General features: G+C 43.8%; 2 long non-coding RNA genes across 2 annotated transcripts; both read right to left on the reverse strand.

The window, feature by feature from the left end:
* Positions 1-740: 740 nt before the first annotated feature.
* On the reverse strand, positions 741-2232 carry LOC120039614. Its single transcript, XR_005475455.1, has 4 exons — positions 2209-2232; positions 1479-1641; positions 957-1149; positions 741-789 (listed from the first exon to the last, which is right to left on the reverse strand). It is a non-coding gene; the product is annotated as an uncharacterized LOC120039614 (long non-coding RNA).
* A 9-nt stretch (positions 2233-2241) lies between these two features.
* Positions 2242-5421, reverse strand: LOC120039615. Its single transcript, XR_005475456.1, has 3 exons — positions 5394-5421; positions 4946-5037; positions 2242-2339 (listed from the first exon to the last, which is right to left on the reverse strand). It is a non-coding gene; the product is annotated as an uncharacterized LOC120039615 (long non-coding RNA).
* Positions 5422-12469: the final 7048 nt, after the last annotated feature.

The following is a 12469-nucleotide window of genomic DNA, read 5'->3' on the forward strand; positions in this document are numbered from 1 at the left end:
ATTATTACGTAGAACAATCATTTTTTGGAGACCCTGTCCTGCTATCAGCCTGTGATGTGTGTGTTGTAAAGTGCCTTGCTGATGGGCACAACGGCAGTAGGTAGTATACGGTGATATTGAAGCCCGGTGGGTTACCGGTGTATCCCTGTGTACTACCTACTGCTGTTTTGCCTTTGAGCAAGGGACTTCACCCCTAAGTGCTCTGCTCTGCCACAGCCCCTGTTCTGCTCCCAGCCTGTGACCAACAGGCAAAATAGTCACAGACATCTATGCACTAAGAGACTGTTTTTGTAGAAACTGACACACCCCTGGATGCTGAAACATAATCAACATTTTTAAAACACTGAAAAATCCCCTCAAATCAAAAAACGTGATCTAATGCATTGTATACATCTGGGGACCTACTGTATAAGAAAGCCCACAGGAAATGCCTGGTGTAGCGTTTAGTTTTGAACATCCTATTCTGGTCAGATGCAGGACTGAACTTTTCAGGAGAAGAGCAAATCCCTCATGAGTTGGGCTACTAAATGAGCCCACAAGAGCCTAACTACTGAGTTCTTATTGCTAATGTTTTTATTTCATATATTTGAATGTATTGTATATTTAGTTAACTTTTGATGTATGCAACAAGTGCACTGCATTCCAGTGCAATTGGTGTTAGACTATAAATGTGTATTTGTGAAAGTGAAATAGTAAATGTGATAATAGAAAAAAATAAACTCATTGATCTATGACTTTAGTAAAGTTCTTACCAGGTTTTGGGCTGGACGACAATTCAGTTTTGATGACCTGAATTAAGTGAACCAAGACAACAATTGGACATCAATTACATCTTGGTAGTTAAGAGACACTGTCTGCATCACAACATATTGCATGACAGGGTAGTGAATTTCTCATCCTCCCGGCTCTTCCAAGATGGGTGGTAATTTCATCTAGCATCTTAAAAAGTTCCTCACCTGTGTTCTCCATGGCCAGTCTGAATCACCGTAACTATAAGTCAACTCTTCGCCAGCTGCAATATCTCGAGTCGCGAAGAGGCACAAGTGTGGCTCATCGTTTGCTTGTATGGCCTTCATTTTGAGATTGAGTCTTTAGTGATCATCATTAACGAGTCTCCCAAGGGAGGAGTCTTCTTCAGATGCATCAATGCTGCATAGAAACATAACATGTCACAGTTTAATGAAGATATTGCAGCACAGGGTTTCTATTTCAGAAAAGGGGCAGAAAAGTCCCTAACGCGTTGTTTAAAAAAGGAGTGCAGATGCTCTGATAGCGAACCAGTTGGTTTGAAGACTAATATTGTTCCTTACTGTTTAGGTCAGGGACAAGGTCAAATTAGTATCTGGGCCTGAGATAGGCCTACAGTGCATATTGTGCCACCAACCATTTAAATGTCTGTCTCCATTTTAATGTTGTTGCTTTTTTAAGATCTCAAAAGGCATTAATATGTTTATTTTGTTCTCATCAATCCTACTTACCACCATGTTCTTCCTTTCCATTGGAAATCGAAAAGAAACACCTTTGCAGAATCATTGTACTGATCAGCTCGGACCTCGCCCTCCTGTTGTGTAAGCAGTTCACCTCGGTACTCCACAACAAAGTCTCCTTTGGATATGAATTCAGTGGCAAAAACTCCCCGTCCTTAGCAGACACAAAATACAAACATTAGGAGATATTGCATTGTGCTTGTCAATTATTACAGAGAATAATCACTGTCTGGAGGTCTACTCCGGTCACATGATCACCCCATTCAACTTGCCAAGCTTCTCCAAAAACAACTGTTCTCATAAAATGACCTCACACTGTCTAAAAGTGATCTCACACATATCACTGCCAATCAAAATGAGGTTCAGGTGTGCAGCAGGGGGTTTAGGGAGGGGGATGCGCTGCTCTGTCTTTCAAGAGGCTAGATTCAGTTGTCACTCTCACTTTGTCTTCTAAACCAATGATTGGTTTTCAAGGTGGGCCTTTTCAGGTGGAAGGAGATTTCAGATGGAGCATCGTGTGACTGTAGTGGACCTTTAAGAATCCTATGACCATAATACAAAGACATGGCAAGCTATTCCTTTAAACCTTTTTTCCTGGGTGACTGTGCCCATATATCCCAATTCACTGTTTCCCACTAACCTCTAAAATGTACATCTGATTCATCTAATTCATAGCTGTCATATTTAGGACTGTCAGAAATATATTCAATCTTCACCTTACCTTTAAAGATATTGATAAAACGCTTGTAAAGTACTGGTTTATCAATGTTTGATCTGATGTGATGCTCTGCATCCTCCATGGGCCGGAGCCGCCTGGAAGATCTCTCCGTCAGGCCAACTCAAATCCTTAATCTGTGGAATAAAGCAGACATTATAAACTGGGTAGTTTGGGTCCTGGATGTTGATTGGCTGAAACTGTGGTCAATTTAAGAAATAAGGCACCTGGGGGTTTGTGGTATATGGCCAATATACCAAGGTTAAGGGCTGTAACCAGGCAGGCACTCCGCGTTGCCTCTTACGTAAGAACAGTCCTCAACCTTTCCTTGTGCTTTACTGCTTAACTATACCAAGGCTGTCAGACAATCAACATTCATGGCTTAACTTTTACTTGGTACTCATCCCGGATCCGGGAGCACCCCCCACAGTAAAAAAGCTGACTAGCATAGCCTAGCATAGCGTCACAAGTAAATACTAGCATCTAAATATCATTAAATCACAAGTCCAAGACACCAGATGAAAGATACACATCTTGTGAATCCAGCCATCATTTCTGATTTTTAAAATGTTTTACAGGGAAGACACAATATGTAAATCTATTAGCTAACCACGTTAGCAAAAGACACCAGTTTTTTTACTCCACCAGTTTTTTACTCCATCAGTAGCCATCACTAATTCGACCAAATAAAGATATAAATAGCCACTAACCAAGAAACAACTTCATCAGATGACAGTCTGATAACATATTTATTGTATAGCATATGTTTTTTTAGAAAAATGTGCATATTTCAGGTATAAATCACAGTTCTACATTGCAGCTGCAATCTGAAATAGTGCCGAAGCTGCCAGAATAATTACAGAGACCAACGTCAAATACCTAATTACTCATCTTAAAACATTTCTGAAAAATACACAGCGTACAGCAAATGAAAGCCCAACATCTTGTGAATCCAGCCAATATGTCAGATTTTTTAAGTGTTTTACAGCGAAAACACAATATAGCATTATATTAGCTTAGCACAATAGCCAGAAACACAAGCAATTTACCAGCAGCACAGGTTAGCGATCGTAACAATACAGCAAAAGATATATAATTTTTGACTAACCTTGATATACTTCGTCAGATGACAGTCCTGTAACATCATATTACACAATGCATATAGGTTTTGTTCGAAAATGTGCATATTTAGCAGCACAAATCGTGGTTATACAATGTGATGAGTGGCAACAGGTCATGCATTCTGGAAAGGCACCTAAGTTTACGATTATTTATCGATTAGATTGACTAAAAAATACAGGTTGGACAGCAAATGAAAGATGCATTAGTTATTAATGCAACCGCTGAGTTAGATTTTTAAAATTAACGTTACTAGACATACAGTGTGCGTTACAGCCAGACTAGTGCCGCAATAACGGCGGACAAATGTGTTTACATTTTTCCACATAAATACGGAATAACATCATAAATAGTTCTTACTTTTGGACGAGCTTCCATCAGAATCTTGGGCAAGGTGTCCTTTGTCCAAAATAATCGTTGCTTGGTTGTAAAACGTCGTCTTCAACTTCGGAATTAGCAGCTAACAATAGCTATGTGGCAACAACATGCCCAAATCCTCAAAACGCAATACTAAGGAAATTCCGAAAATAGCAATATACTCGCATAAACTGATATAACTCGGTTTAAAATAACTTCGTTATGATGTTTCTAACACCTATATCGAATTAAATTACAGACGGATATAGCTAAGGCCGATAACTGAGCGTTTCAAAATGCCATCTTGAGGTCTTGCTTTGCGCAATGACGAACGATGAAAAGAGAGCGCACTTCGTTCCTTGGCCTTTTATAAGCTCTGAGAGCTACGTAGACACTCCATTCCACTTCTCATTGGTTACTGACATCCAGGGGAAGGCGGGTGCAGTTCATGTCGACCCATAGGGCACACACAGAGCTTTAAACTGATCTGGGAACAGAGCCTCGTTTTCAGACCTTCGCAGTTCCTGTCATGGATTTCGCTGCAGAAAGAGTTCTGGTTCACCCACAGATATAATTCAAACGGTTTTAGAAACTAGAGATTGTTTTCTATCCAATAGTAATAATAATATGCATATTGTACGAGCAAGAATTGAGTACGAGGCAGTTTAATTTGGGAACGCTAAATGTCGAAGTTGAAACAGCACCCCCTGTAGTGACAAGAGGTTTAAACCTACAATTTATAAGAGACATAATGTATGTTTGTTAGATGACTACAAAACAAGCACGTTAGAAGCAGCAAAAAATTCCATATGTGACTTTCCCTCTTCCACTCTGCTATGAGATGCAAGGTGGGGTGCACAACCCCTGGTTTCCAGCCAGCCAACTTTAGCTTGCTAAACTAACACCATCTAATGTTATCAAACTGCTACCTACTCAAGTTCATCTATGGGGATCACGTGTCCCATTTAGCTGTCTATGCATGTTACTTATAACCACACTGATAGAATTGACTGAAATAGCCATAAAATATCAGTCTCTTTATCAACAGTTATGTTAACTAATCAAGCTACCTGCCCAAATGTCAACAAAATTGGCTCACTAGTGCATTAGCTAGATAGTGAGCGAACATTAGCACTAGCAACAAACAAGCTAACTAGGCTAACATAGTTCATAAACCAATACAACGATTTATGGTGGTGGAATTGTACTACAGCATGAAAATAACTTTCCATATCATTTCAATTCTTGAAATTATTATATTGCTCACCTTTCTTTTAGGAACAGCGGGGAGCTGCAGATGGGCCGCCCCGTGTTAACGGACGAGCTTCTCCAGATGAAAGTGATTTTCCCTCTCTGGCTCTGCGCGGTAAAGTGGAGTGGGGGAGGAACAATCACAACGTGGGGACAGAGATAGTCATATAGGGGACGTGTCACCACAGTGGTGTGTGTGCATCTGTCAAGGCGCTGGAATCCTATACAATCGACATGACTGATGTTGATATTTCACTTGTGTAGTAAATATTCTATAGACCTAAGAAATAGGCTAATACATTGCAAAATGAATGCATTTCCCTCGGCCTATAGGTCATAGGAAACTTCAAGACACCAACATGTACATTTTAAGGATTCAGAAATTGTATTGATTGATCCAGAAACACATAGGAATAAGGTGAATAGGCCTTGGCTATTTTCTGACATAGGAAGGGCTGGCTTACCTGGGCTATTGCCCCTGGGCCCCGGAGAAATACAACAATATACAGTATGTAGTATATATTTATTTTTTACTGCAACCGCCAACCACAGGGGGATTCAGGAGCCCACTCTTAATGAGTGTAGAAGCCTGCTCCTGCGGACACTTTGTTATTTGTCAGATGGGGAGGAGAGGAGGTAGGGGGGCCACTTGTTTAATTAATTGATTAATAAAAATATATAAACTGCATAATAAATAAATGTGACTAGTAAAATGTGTGATTCAGGAGCTGGGACCAAGCCCGTAGGGGGCAAAACAAATACAAAATAAATACTTTTTACAATTATTATTTTTTTTTTAATCCAACCACAGGAGCCCGCTCTCAATGTTTAAAATACAACAGAGCATAATTTAGCCAAAGAGGATCAATAGTTTCTACAAAAATAACTATCAAAAAGACATACAGTACATGTACTGTATCTGCCAAAATAAAAGAAACACCAACATAAAGTGTATTAAACGCATAGTTAAAATGAAATTAAATCAAATTGTATTTGTCAACTGCATCAAACACAACAGGTGTAGGCATTACCTTGAAATGCTTACTTCCAAACCCTTACTTACGTAAGCCTAGGAGTTGACGTCCCGATGGATAGGGATCAACCCGTAACGCTCGTAGTCGACATTGTCACACTGAACCCTTTCACGATGACTAAGCTCACGTTTTCTGAAGATGTCTAATACGTAGGAGCTCCCTCTGTCTTCCAGAGCGGCTTGGGCAAGCTCCTTCTCTCAAGGGAAAAGATGCTCTCTGGACCCGCTCGTAGTAGCTCTCGTCATCTCCCTGCACGGTCCTATCGGATAGCCCAAGGTGTCTGTACTATCAAGCGTTTGATGTCTGGTTCACGATACCAACGTGCTTTCCCGTATACTTACAAAGTGCGCAGCTTATGAGCCGAGCCTCCAGCTGGATGCTGTTCAGAGCCTTATGTTGTCTGTGTAGCAACAGGCTGAGACAGGCTAACAACCCTGAGCAACCTAAACCGAGGTGGTGGTTATTACCACTACTACCAGGACGACAGCGACGATGAGGACAGCGACGACGACAGTGATACCATATACCCCACTACCCTATCACATGGAAACACCAGCAGGATCACTGACATAGGGAGGCGAGTAGCACCTTCCTTTGTAAGTTCTAAATAGACAGTACACAGATAGATCCCTGTGCTGAATGAACTAGCTTCTGATTCCTCTGGCGGTGATAACGGACCCTGGCCGTGTAGAACTAAGGCTGGGAATGCAACACAGAACCAGTGTCTACTGAGTAATCCACATAGATGTGCACCCGATCATAGGCAGTTCATTCTCAATTACTGTCACATCAATTGTCTTTCAAAATGTGGTGTCGCTGTCATCTTTCAAATAAACACAACCAAGATATATGTATATGCAAGACATATTTTATTTCAAGGCAATAGATATATAAGGTTGGCTGATACAAAAGGGTATACACATTACCCAGGTGTAATATGGTCAATTAAAGTAAGGTATAAAATCGTAAACATGTGATATTGAGAACATCACCATATTAATTTTTATCAGTCAGGGCCCATTGTCAAACAAGACCTAAAATAACCTTTAGGCATCATGTCACCACACGGTCCCACATGTAGACTCTTGTAGGCTGAGGTAACACTATACAAACATCATTGCTCTACTTTAAAGGAAGCTGTAACACTCTGTGGTTGTGGACATGTGAGTGAGACCAATAACATCATCGCCACTGTTGTGGTAGGAGCTAAACTCCTCAACAATATCGATGTAATTACCTCCTGAATTACCATCTGAGGGGCATGTGAACATGCTGTTGGCATTCCTGCCATTGAAACAGTAATTGCTATCATCTTTGGCCCGTTGCTGGGCCAGGTGAGGTGTTACTGTTTCCATCCCAATCCTGGAAGCCAACAAAGCTATGACATGGACCAAAGTAGCACCTTCACTGGGTTTACAATCTAACACAAGGTTAAGCCGCCTGTCTTGTGGTGACACGTACTGAGCTGTAAACCACCTACAAAGATAGAATACCATTCTTCTAAACTCTATGCTCGAGGTGAGGTTTCTCAGTGTGTTGTCAACAACTGTGACGACCTTAGACTGCCCTCTCCTGGGCAACGAAGTACACCACATAGTCAAAATGATCTGTTTCTTCAAGACAAAACAGCACCAATGAAACATGTAGGACCCAAGTGACACATTGAACAATCTCGGTAAGGAGTCATCAGGTCCGATCAGCTTCTCCGTTCTGGGAAGGGGACGGGTTCCCACCACAACGTGATCCCAGAACCCAGGTACATGAGGGATGCAGACATATCTGTAGGCCACCTCTTCTGGCATTGCTTTGCTTACCCAGTACCTGAAGGACATGGTGTCATTCACTGTGATGAGATGGTTGAACGCTGCGTGGGAAGAGAACACTGTCAGTCCAGCTACATGATCAGGGCTCGTCATTGTAGTATAACATAGACATAGACAGATATATCTATAAATGGAAATATACATATCTCTTGGCAGGGTGTCAACTCCAGAGGATTGCTCCTCATTCATAATCAGCTGCACATGGACGTTGACCTCCTTGTCAGTCTTGAACTTATCATCTATGTTGAGTTCCAGATCCCAGTCTCCTACATTCTCCAGAGCAGGGAAAATTGGCAAGGGTGTGGTGCTTAGAGTGGTATCTCTCTCTCTATTTATCTCTCTCTGTCTCTCCCTCTGTCTCTCTCTCTCTCTCCTCTATCTCCCCCCCCCTCTCTCTCTCTCTCTCTCTCTCTCTCTCTCTCTCCCCCCCCTCTCTCACTCTCTCTCTCTCTCTCTCTCTCTCTCTCTCTCTCTCTCTCTCTCCTTGTGGACGATATATTGTGTAGGCGACAACCACTTTGTTCACTGTAACACAGTCTGCACAATACACAGCCCCAAGCACATTGCACGGGCCTGTTCAGCTGAATCAAGTAGTTGTTACAGATGAACGCTCTGTTGAACTTCTTTTTACACGTGGCGCATATAATCAACTGTTTCATCACAGGGATTATCATCGCAATGGACGACACGGTAGCCCCGTCGCTGTACAGGTTATATCGGCTGGGACCAGGCACGGATTCTTCATAGGTGACAGCTGCTTCGGATTGTGGTGGTGTGGGGAACAATGTCCTTTGCGACTGTAAAGATGTCACTGGCTTGGGTTTGCACACGTTGAACCCTTGTATATCAACAGTCTGCTGTGGAGTTTCAGGCACTTGAGATGCTGGTTGTTGGGGATGTAGGACCCGGGCCTCCTGCTGCGGCACTTGATGAAACGTTTCCAGATGCACCTCAACCTGCTGGGGCTCTAGAGGCTGTGCCGGCTGTTGTTGTTGAAAGACATATTCACGACAGACCCTCTCAAGAGCAGCCATGGAGTTCTCTGGGTACCCGAGAGGGGCCATGTCACCAATACAGGCGTTGAAGGCGTTGAGTTCCACATCTGTAGGCTGGGTTACCACATTAGAGATGGCGCTTGAAGGTGGTATCATAGTGGGAAGGGGATCGGTTGTAGCAGAAAATATTGAACCTGGACAAGAGTCAACGTTCCACTGTGGCCTACTGAAATGCGGCTCGGATGCTTGGGACACTTCACTCTCTTGAAAGGCATTTGCATATTCCACATCGGTTAGCATATCATCCGGAGCTCTCTCGGTACCCCTGTAACACAAGGCGGAAACAAGTCACCCCTCTACCCAAAGGCAATACATTACTATTCAGTAATAACACAAGGCGGAAACAAGTCACCCCTCTACCCAAAGGCAATACATTACTATTCAGTAATAACACAAGGCAGAAACAAGTCACCCCTCTACCCAAAGGCAATAGATTACTATTCAGTAATAACACAAGACGGAAACAAGTCACCCCTCTACCCAAAGGCAATAGATTACTATTCAGTAATAACACAAGGCGGAAACAAGTCACCCCTCTACCCAAAGGCAATAGATTACTATTCACTAATAACACAAGACGGAAACAAGTCACCCCTCTACCCAAAGGCAATAGATTACTATTCAGTAATAACACAAGGCAGAAACAAGTCACCCCTCTACCCAAAGGCAATACATTACTATTCAGTAATAACACAAGGCGGAAACAAGTCACCCCTCTACCCAAAGGCAATACATTACTATTCAGTAATAACACAATGTGTGTGATAGTTACACTTACGTGACACATGTCATGCTATCCAGGACAGCAGTAACCTCTTCTGATGTATCACACCCAGACATGGCTGTGATGCTATCCAAGGCGGTCTGAAGCTCCTTTGAGGTAGCACATCCGGCCCTGTTTACGTGCTCTGTCGCAGAGACAACTTCATCAGCCCTATCTTGATACCCAGGCGCAGCTAATACAATTGCATGGTCAACTCTACATTCAGGCACATTGTGAGACATTTCACATGTTTCACCAATAGGTTGTTGGAACGATGGTTCAGTTGTAGACTGGGGCTTGGGTACAGCAGACACTACCTCCTTGGTCTGAGTCTCATCAGAGTCTGGCTCCTTGGTCTGAGTCTCATCAGAGTCTGGCTCCTTGGTCTGAGTCTCATCAGAGTCTGGCTCCTTGGTCTGAGTCTCATCAGAGTCTGGCTCCTTGGTCTGAGTCTCATCAGAGTCTAGCTCCTTGGTCTGAGTCTCATCAGAGTCTGGCTCCTTGGTCTGAGTCTCATCAGAGTCTGGCTCCTTGGTCTGAGTCTCATCAGAGTCTGGCTCCTCGGTCTGTGTCTCAGCAGATTCTGGGGTCTGAGTCTCTGCAGACACAGTCTCAGCAGACACTACATCATTGGCCTGTCTCATCAGAGTCTGGCTCCTGGGTCTGGGTCTGCGACTCAGGCTCTGTGTCATCTGTGGTGGAATTAGGCACAGTGCATACCGTCCCAGAACAGGCAGCATCCTCTGTATACTGGTACTCTGGCTCAGCAGATACACATGGTTCAGTATCAGGGTCTTGTTGGACTCCAGCCACTCTAGTACTTTTTTGTTTGATAGGTACACTATGTTTGACTGGAGAGGATACCCTTTCTGCGACATGTTTGGGTACAGAATTGTGACAGTCCTCCTTGTCATCATCGCTAGTGTGAACAGAGTCACTGGAGGAACTTGTGTTGCTTTCATCTCCGCTATCATCTGTACCAGGTTCTGTAGGTACTTTAGCCCTGATTCCACTGCTGGAGTCATCGCTATCATCTCCGCTATCATCTCCGCTATCATCTGCACCGGGTTCTCTAGGTAGGTTAGCCTCCTCATTGGTAGCTGTGACATGGTGTAGAACCGCTGATGTGCTATTGTCTACTTCTTCACTGTTGTTTGGTCTCCTGTTGAACATCCAGGCCCTCTTTCTGCAATCACTTTTAACGCTCGACTGAGAACCAGGCTGATTGTAGGACATGTCGACCGATCTCTTCTTAATATTGTCCACAGTCACAGGTTTCTGATGTGGGCCAGTGGACGGTCTATGTGATCTAGGCATGCTGTTGCTTTGTGAAGCAAACCTGTTTTCATATCTGCCAATCTTTGCTGATGTGACGCTGCTACCAAGACCACCATTGCGGCCGCTGCTACAGGAGACTTCGGGACACAACCTTTGAGCATTAAGGCCTGTATTGGGTTCTTTGCTTCGCCTACGGTTGACAGAACTATGGGTCATGGCTCTGCTGCCGCTGGTGGTGTGAGCTCGGCTGTGGTCCCTGGGAGACTGGGCCCCGACGCTGTCCCTTGGGGGGTGGGACCGACGGCTGCCCCTGGTGGGCTGGGGCCGGCTGCTGACATTGTCATGATGTCCGTGTCTCTCACCAGTCTTGCGTTTTGTTTTGGCAGGTTGTCCTTCACAGGGATCCATTCCAGAGGTATACGGCGTTTCACCTTTGCTGTAGTAGGAGCGTGACAAACGTTTTGTGGCCGTTTGTTGTACCGAGTTGGCGGTCCATCGTAACCCTTGGTCTTCGGTGACAGTCCTATGTCATGACTAACTTGTTGTAACCTGTTTTTGTCAGACCTACATCTTAAGTCAAAGGGTTGGGGGTGTCTAGGGTACACAGGTACATTGTGTGGAACCAGAAGGTCGTGTTGATATGTGTTGTGGTCCTCTGTGTCATACAGCCTGTCATTAGAGGCTCTTTCATGCCACCTTCTCTGCTGTATGTTGCACAAGGGAGAGGGTGAAGATTCCCTCAACTGTGTATATTCCTCAACTCTTAGGCCCATATTGGGATGCTGGTAGTACCATTCACCTCTGTTATTGTATGTTGAATAAACGTCATGTGACATTCTATCTTTTGTTTCTAATTCTTGTTGTTTTGTAAAGTACTTCACACTAGCACTGGACCATGTCCATGGTTCAGCTGCAAATATACACTGACTTTTCCACTGTCTGTGTAACTAATCTTATATATGTAGCTGAGGCTCCTCCTAAAAGCTTCAAGGCCGTTTGAAGTAATCACCACAATGTGTCATCAGGTAGACTATATGTATCTTTCCTGTTTCACTGCTTAGGTGTCAACCTGAGGTGACCTAGTTTCAATGTCTCACTGTGGGTTGTGTATCCAACCACTGCTGTTTCTACGGGCTTCCGATACGTCCAACCACTGCTGAATTGTCCATTCCGATGTTATGCACATAACCTCGAATCGTCCAATAACTCCTGAGTCGCCCAACCGCTGTTCATCTAACATTGCTCATACAATCCAAACAGAGCTGACACCTCCGGCCGCAGCTGGGTCTTCCAACCGCTGTTCATCTAACATTGCTCATACAATCCAATCAGAGCTGACACCTCCGGCCGCAGCTGGGTCTTCCAACCGCTGTTATGCAGATGAAACTCACACTTTCCAAGTACAGATGACTCACCCAACTAATGTTATCTCCATGGGGCTCCAACACCCAGAGCAAGGTAGATCGTCCAACCACTGTTATGAATATGGGGCTCCAACACCCAGAGCAAGGTAGATCGTCCAACCACTGTTATGTATATGGGGCTCCAACACCCAGAGCAAGGTAGATCGTCCAACCACTGTTATGT

Source organism: Salvelinus namaycush, unplaced genomic scaffold (genome assembly GCF_016432855.1).
Source record: "Salvelinus namaycush isolate Seneca unplaced genomic scaffold, SaNama_1.0 Scaffold285, whole genome shotgun sequence".
Classification (NCBI taxonomy): domain Eukaryota; kingdom Metazoa; phylum Chordata; class Actinopteri; order Salmoniformes; family Salmonidae; genus Salvelinus; species Salvelinus namaycush.